This window comes from Gastrolobium bilobum, unplaced genomic scaffold (genome assembly GCF_033153095.1).
Source record: "Gastrolobium bilobum isolate Gb01-03AN ecotype WA unplaced genomic scaffold, APGP_CSIRO_Gbil_v1 utg3544, whole genome shotgun sequence".
In the NCBI taxonomy this organism is placed as follows: Eukaryota; Viridiplantae; Streptophyta; class Magnoliopsida; order Fabales; family Fabaceae; genus Gastrolobium; species Gastrolobium bilobum.
Window position 1 is genome coordinate 118,822 of NW_026896201.1, and position 8,686 is coordinate 127,507.

General features: G+C 39.6%; 1 pseudogene; it reads right to left on the reverse strand.

Moving 5' to 3' along the window:
- Window positions 1–514: 514 nt before the first annotated feature.
- LOC133298230 (disease resistance protein RPM1-like) lies at window positions 515–8,347 on the reverse strand (annotated as a pseudogene).
- Between the last annotated feature and the right edge of the window lie 339 nt (window positions 8,348–8,686).

Genomic DNA, 8,686 nt, shown 5'->3' on the forward strand with positions numbered 1-8,686 from the left:
CTTAGGTCTTTTCTCAATCATAGCCCACAAATTTCTAAACCCAAGACCTGTTAACTAAACCCAAGAAAAAATCTAATCACATCTCATCAACAAAATTTCATCTACGTAGAGCTTCATATCTCATTGTCTAAAAAAAACTATATTATTGTTTCCTGATGCTTTTGTATTAAATGGTAAAGTAATTAATACCTTAAGATTTTATCTTAAATGTAGTGTGGAGCCACATATTACATTAGATTTCTCCCGACGGTAGGTAAAATGATTATCTATTATCAATTTTCTTTGTAGTGCCCTAATTATAACTGTGGAGGTAGGAAATTTTGAAAACAGGCAAAATTCTATGTGTAATATTTGTTGTAAATTATAATTATTCATATGATCAAAAGAACAGAAATGATACATATAATTAAAGACTTATATTGTCTACCACAAAAAAAAGACTTGTATAACTTGAAGGGGCCGATCCCTATTTATACGATAGAAGAAAATAATAACAAAATTCACAATTAAATCAGGATGAGATCAAGGAAATATTCTATTTGGGGATTCAAGTGCCACAAAAGGAATGAAGAGACAAAGTGCATCAGTTTTGTGAGCTGCAATATGAAGAACGTGAATCTCTGTCAACATAGAAACAAGAAACAATCACGATAGAGTAGATATAAATATACAAGCAAATGGGTCGGACTTAACTTTTGAATGCTGAATAAAATCCTTGTTAATGGTTTGTTAAAGAGTGCTTATTAAAAGTTAGCAAACAACAAACATTAAGTGTACATGAAAAAACAATTAGAATTTAATACAAACATAATAGATAGCATGAACAGAATTAAGAAATATAGCCACTCCCATACATGGGTGATAATGGCATTGTAATTTCAAGCATTCACAAGAGCAACATTATATGGTAATAGGAAAGAGTACCTTTCATATTTCAGACATTGGCTGACGTGGGAATGCGCCTTAACTCATAGTCATGAAACCCCTTTCCCACAATATTACGAATTTGTACAAAGGGAATATGCTTGATAATCCAATAGCTTTCTCCACCTCTGTCTGGATCAATGCTTTCAACTAACTCATTTGGCATATCAGCAAAGCCAAGAAATTGAAGTTTCTCCAAGTGTTTCAGGTCATGGGGCACCACCTTCAATTGTGGGTTATTGTTAAATCGAAAGTGTTCAAGACAAAGCAAAGCTCCTTCATCAATACAGATATAACTTAGTCTATTTAATCGAGTGAGATCCAATTCCTTCAGCTTTGGAAATCCTCCTCCTTGAAAATGCAAACTTTCACCACCATAAGCATCATCCCACATATTGAGCCGCAACAGATTTGGCAAGTTTTTGAGTGAGTCTAGTGGATCACCTTCTAACTTGGATAACCCTAGCCTTAGCTTAACAAGATACTCAAGTTTTGGAATCCAATCAGGCAACTTCGTTAGTCGAGCTTTCAAATTAAGTACTCGAAGTTGGGTTGGAGCTGACTTTAAGTTCATGTCAATGATTTCATCCTCAGCAATAGCACTAACATTGAGAGATTCTAGTTGTTTCATCTCTTCTATTGCAGCACATAGTACATTCTGTTGGGATAAATTTTAAATGTCCGTTTTTTAGCAGTTTTGGTTATTTAGTTTTTTGTGTCAGTTAGAGTATTAATGAGTCAGTTATGTCAGTTATAAAGTAATGAGGGTGTTATGTGTGGAGTTATGTTGGTCAGTTTTATAGCTTATAAATAGCCTTTGATAGTTTGTATGAAATGTAGATCAAGAGATCAAGAGAAAAAGAGAAAGAGCAAGAAAGCAAGAATAGAAAAGAAAAGTTTTTTTCTAGATAAACAAGTATGGTTGTCTCTTGCATCTGTGTGGATATTCAATTCTAACAAATTGGTATCAGAGCTTGGGCTATGGAGGAAAAGAACGAGATGAAAGTGCCACTCTTCCGTGGAGATAAGAATGAAGCATTAGATTGGCTTCTATGTTTGAAGGAACATTTTCGGAAAGAAAAAATCTGGACGGAGAACAAATGGCAGGTAGCCATGACAAGACTCAGAGGAAGCGCAATCAAATGGTTCCGTACATGGAACTGCCGCGACTTTAATGATATGTGGAAGGATTTTCTAATGGCCTTCGTAACAAAATACTTGCCTGGACGTTTTGATCTGATTAATGAAGAAGATGAAATCTTCAATGATGATGATGAAGATGAGGAAAATGATGCGGATGAAGAAGAGACCGAGATGGCGGCATCCGCGGAGGAGATTGACGTGTCGGAACGCGTAAGAGACGACTCGGAGAAGAAGACGATGGAGATGACTGCGGCCGAAGAAGCCGAGATAGAAGAGGAGGAGAACAAGGGAGCCGAGATAGAAGAGGAGGAGAACGAAGGAGCTGAGATAGAAGATGAGGAGAACGAAGGAGCCGAGATCGAAGCGGAGAAGGACGGGAATGACGAGTCCATTGTCGAGGTAGAAGACTTCGTGGAACCTGAGTGTCTGGAGACAGAGTCGAAAATCGGAAAGGAGATTGAGAAGCCGAGTTGCTTGATGGAGACCGGCATGGAGGAGACCGCGAATCCGAGTTCCGTGTTGATAACCGGGATGGGGGAGATCTTGGCTAAATCACCGAGTTCATGTTTTGGAGAAGAGCTCGACCCCGGCGTGATGAGGTTGATGTCGGAGACCGACATAGACGCGGTTCGGGTTGGAAGTCAGAAGTCGGAGACTGCATTGAATTCGTGGTGGAAGTGGAAGATGTCGACACCACCGAAAAAAGACCATTTCCTTGGAGGACAGTTGTCTGAGATTCCATTGATGAGGCGCGTGGAAGCTGTTCTCGATGAAGAAGAACCCGGCGATGAAGAAACTGAGAGCGAAAAAATGGAAGGTGCATTTGAAGAAAAGGATGTGGTCTTGAGAGAAAAAGAGGTTTTGTTGACAATACCAATGATGCAGAAATTGGGATTGGACGAGGAAATAAAATTGTGAAAGCAACTGATGAAGTGGCGAATGAAACTAAGAAGAATTTGGGTGACGAGAAACTTGCAGGTGAAGAAGATACAGCGAACGGAAACAAGGAAAGTCCTGCTAATGAAACTGAAAATATCAAATTGAAGAAGCCACCGGATAAAATAAAATATGTTCAGAAAAATAATTGCAGGGGAGATATTTTTTTTGAGTTAATTAAGTTGGAAGGTGTTAGATGTTTTTTGTCAGTGATCAAGATTGAAGAAAATAGGCGCGATCAGAAAGTTGAAGAAAAGCAGAAGCAACGCGAAGACAGAAAGAAGAATTTAAAATTTATGGGGGAATTTTGTTGGGATAAATTTTAAATGTCCGTTTTTTAGCAGTTTTGGTTATTTAGTTTTTTGTGTCAGTTAGAATATTAATGAGTCAGTTATGTCAGTTATAAAGTAATGAGGGTGTTATGTGTGGAGTTATGTTGGTCAGTTTTATAGCTTATAAATAGCCTTTGATAGTTTGTATGAAATGTAGATCAAGAGATCAAGAGAAAAAGAGAAAGAGCAAGAAAGCAAGAATAGAAAAGAAAAGTTTTTTTCTAGATACACAAGTATGGTTGTCTCTTGCATCTGTGTGGATATTCAATTATAACAAATAACCACATCTCGAATTGAGCCAATTAACCCGTCCTTTTGTAGGAAACAGATCGTACCTCGGCCTTTTACCTCAACCTTTGAGGCATCCCCGAACGAAACATGTCTGATTTCCACTTTTATCATCTCCTTGAAGAAGTGTTTATGTCCGCACATGTGGTTGCTCGCACCCGTGTCAAGATACCACTCCATGTCATCGTCAGGACTTTTCTTGATTCCATTCAAGGCATCTTCTTCACCTGTAAGTTTCTCGTCACCCAAATTCTTCTCAGTTTCATTCGTCACTTCATCAGTTGCTTTCACAATTTTATTTCCTCGTCCAATCCCAATTTTTGCATCATTGGTATTGTCAACAAAACCTCTTTTTCTCTTCAAGACCACATCATTTTCTTCAAATGCACCTTCCATTTTTTCGCCGTTCTCGGCTCCTTCATTGTCGTCTTCCTCGCACCTCCTCAATGGCATCTCGGACCAGCGACCTATGCCGGTCGTCGACGTCGACCTCGTCACGCCGGGGTCGAAGTCTCTTCCAAAACATGAACTCGGTGATTTAGCTGGGATCTCCCCCATCCCGGTTATCAACATGAGACTCGGATTCGCAGTCTCCTCCAAGCCGGTCTCCATCAAGCACCTCGGATTCCACGCTTCTCGTTCCTTTGCTGGCTTCTCAAGCTCCTTCGACATCTCGTCTTCTTCCTTATCCTCTCTATCCGTCTTCTGAATTGACTCGCCGCTCTCAGCGTCTTCGATCTCGGCTCTCATAGCCGCAGTCAACGTCTTTTTCTCTGATTCATCTCTCTCACGCTCCAACGCGTCGATCTTCTCCGCGGATACATTGCCGTTGGCAACCTCGGACTCCGCCATCTCGGTCTCTTCTTCATCCGCAAGATTCTCCTCATCTTCATCATTGATGATTTCATCTTCTTCTTCATCAATCAAATCAAACCGTCCAGGTAGATATTTCGCTATAAAGGCTATTTGAAAATTCTTCCACATGTTATTAAAATCGCGGCAGTCCCATGTACGGAACCATTTGATTGCGCTTCCTCTGAATCTACTTAAAGCTTCATGCCATTTGTCCTCTTCAAATGTTTTTTCTCTCCGAAAATATTCTTTTAGACAAAGTAAGAAGACCAATGCTTCATCTTTATCTCCATAAAAGAGTGGCACTTCCATCTCGTTCTTTTCCTCCATAGCCCAAGCTCTGATACCAATTTGTTAGAAATGAATATCCACAGAGATACAAGAGACAACCATACTTGTGTATCTACAAAAAAACTTTTCTATTCTTGCTTTCTTGCTCTCTTTTTTTTTCTCTTGATCTTTTCTTCAACTTTCTGATCGCGCCTGTTTTCTTCAATTTTGATCACTGACAAAAAGCATCTAACACCTCCCAACTTAATTAACTCAAAAAAATATCTCCCCTGCAATTATTTTTCTGAACATATTTTATTTTATCCGGTGGCTTCTTCAATTTGATATTTTCAGTTTCATTAGCAGTTATTTTCAATTTGATATCTCCCCTGCAATTATTTTTCTGAACATATTTTATTTTATCCGGTGGCTTCTTCAATTTGATATTTTCAGTTTCATTAGCAGGACTTTCCTTGTTTCCGTTCGCTGTATCTTCTTCACCTGCAAGTTTCTCGTCACCCAAATTCTTCTTAGTTTCATTCGCCACTTCATCAGTTGCTTTCACAATTTTATTTCCTCGTCCAATCCCAATTTCTGCATCATTGGTATTGTCAACAAAATCTCTTTTTCTCTTCAAGACCACATCCTTTTCTTCAAATGCACCTTCCATTTTTTCGCTCTCAGTTTCTTCATCGCCGGGTTCTTCTTCATCGAGAACAGCTTCCACGCGCCTCATCAATGGAATCTCAGACAACTGTCCTCCAAGGAAATGGTCTTTTTTCGGTGGTGTCGACATCTTCCACTTCCACCATGAATTCAATGCAGTCTCTGACTTCTGACTTCCAACCCGAACCGCGTCTATGTCGGTCTCCGACATCAACCTCATCACGCCGGTGTCGAGCTCTTCTCCAAAACATGAACTCGGTGATTTAGCCAAGATCTCCCCCATCCCGGTTATCAACACGGAACTCGGATTCGCGGTCTCCTCCATGCCGGTCTCCATCAAGCAACTCGGCTTCTCAATCTCCTTTCCGATTTTCGACTCTGTCTCCAGACACTCAGGTTCCACGAAGTCTTCTACCTCGACAATGGACTCGTCATTCCCGTCCTTCTCCGCTTCGATCTCGGCTCCTTTGTTCTCCTCATCTTCTATCTCAGCTCCTTCGTTCTCCTCCTCTTCTATCTCGGCTCCCTTGTTCTCCTCCTCTTCTATCTCGGCTCCTTTGGCCGCAGTCATCTCCATCGTCTTCTTCTCCGAGTCATCTCTTACGCGTTCCGACACGTCAATCTCCTCCGCGGATGCCGCCATCTCGGTCTCTTCTTCATCCGCATCATTTTCCTCATCTTCCCATATCCTCTCTTCACGCGCCTTATGCCTAGCTTCCTTAACTGTTTCAACTTTTTGAGCTCTTCCATAAGGTCTTCTCCACCATGATCTGCCTCAAGAAAGTAAAGCTTTTGTAAGGATTTCAAGCTTCCAATACCTTCTTGCATTTGCACCCCGGTTGTAAAGTTCAACATTGAATAATGCCCTTCATATTTTCTGTAGTAAACTGGAAGAAGTCGCAGCTTTGTGAGATTGTTTATCTCCCTTGGTAGCTCATGCACATGCGTTTGTCTTAGATCCAGAGTTTCTAAGTTCAGAAGCTTACCAACGGATTCGGGAAGAACCTTTACTTTTGTATGACTCAAGTTTAGGTACCTTAGGTGAAAAAGATTTCCCAAATCATCAGGAACAGAATTGAGCAAAGCACTTTCAAAATCAAGTACTTTCAAAAGCTTGAACTTGGCAAATAATCTACTCACAATATCTTCATGTAATTCACCTTTGTCAAAAAGAAAAATAGCACGAATCCCTGAGTTACTAGTGCTTTGCATCACATTGCTGGAACTAGTTGCTATAGAAAAGCGTCTGGTTATCCCAACTGTGTCTGGTTCATCATCTTCATGCAATAAATGGCAAAAGCTTAAATCTTTCATTTTTGCAATGATTATTTCACGTAATAAATCATGCACTTGACAGCTTTTAACTTTGCCATCAAAGCCAAGTTTTGGAGACTTGAACCAAACTTCTCTGTATCAGCTCTACCAAGTACTCTTCAGCAACATCCTCCAAAGTTCTTTTCTCCTCATGTTTAACAAACCCTTCAGCCATCCATTGCCTTGTGAGTCTCTTACGATTTATGGAGTAATCCTCAGGGTATATAGCAAAGTACAACATGCATGATTTCAAATTGTAAGGCAAATCATCATAACTAAGAGATAAAATCCTTGTAATACTAGTTAGATGTGCATTACGCTCTAACTCCAATCTCAGATTTTGACTCACCTTTCTCCATTCAAACATGGATTTAGCTTTTGTTGACAAAAGACCACCAATGGCAACAATTGCTAGTGGTAACCCTCCACATTTTTGAACAATTTCATTTGACATCTCTTCAAGCTCTGTTGGACAAATCCATCCAGGCTCAGATCTAAATGCCTTCTTGCAAAAGAGTTCCCATGCTTTGTTTGGAGGCAAAAGTTGTAGCTGGTGAATATGAACTGGGAAAGATTTCTTAAAAAATTCCGCAACTTGAATCATTCTTGTGGTGACTATGATTCTACTTCCCCTGTTATTATTAGGCATGGCATGCTCAATCTCATCACAAAAATCTTCTTTCCAAACATCATCAAACAAAACCAAATACCTCCTTGACTGAAAACATTGCCTCACTTCTCTAATCAATGTGATCTCATCCATCTGGTACAGACCCTTTGGAAGAGGCTCTTTAGTCTCTCTACAAAATTTCTTTACCATATCTATGAATAACCCTTTCACAGTGTATGATTGAGAAACTGTGATTAGAGTACGATAATCAAAGTGCTTTTTCACCTTCTGGTTGTCAGAAACTTGTTTGGCAAGAGTGGTTTTTCCAAGTCCTCCCATTCCTACCACAGAAACCAAGGTGCGTTCATCAGATCCCATCACTAAGCAACCGATCAACTCTTCAATGGGGGATTCAAAACCAATAACTTCAGTTTCTTCAATGAAATGGGAGGCCATTCTAGGATCACCCCAGTTGACATCTTTTGTCGCTCTAGAGCTGCTTGATCCTTGTTCAAGTGAAGACTGAAAATCCCACCTTTTCCTTTTACTTCTTTCTTTGATTCCATTAACAGATAATTTGATGTCTTGAATCTCAGATGCTACCCTATGACGATGCTTCAAATTTTTGATCATGTTAACAATCTTTTGGTGTGAGGCTAACCATCCATGATGATAGGTTCTCTGGGCCACATACATGATGTATTCATCAATGAAATCTTCTATGTGAAAAGATGCTTCTCTAAGCTGCTTCACCCATGTTTTTATTCCTTCATTGGTGTCTCCTTCATCTCTAGCTCTTCTGTCTGCATCCTTCAAGAAGGCTTGGATGCTCTCAAGTTCATCTTTGATGTATGTGAAATCTTTTGAGACCCCTCTGAGCAAATTCCCTTCTTCTACTCGAAGTTGGCACAATTGCTCCACAACAAAAGATACTGCAATTTCAGCCATTTCATCTCATCATATTGGCTTGCTATTTCAGCGATTGAAGCTACTATGATGATGTTTTGGGGATTTTTGGGTACTACAGTTTTTAACCATGGAAATGTGTTGATGAATGAGTGTATATGAAAATATTTTTCTAGGGTGTTCGTACCATTATTTTTAACTTTGTAAGGACTCAGGACTATGTTTAATTAGTATTCTATTGCCTGCAGGTCAAGTTGATGTGTTAGGTGGATAGTTATCTCATGAAAGAAAGTTCATTCCTTGTTTTTTTTTTATGAGGTTTAGGTGTTCATTTTGCCACATCCACCCATTTTATATATGATAAGATTAATTAATGTAAATACAGCTATATGACAATATAAGTCTTGCTCTTTGACATATTCCTTGTTCCTACCACGACGACTTT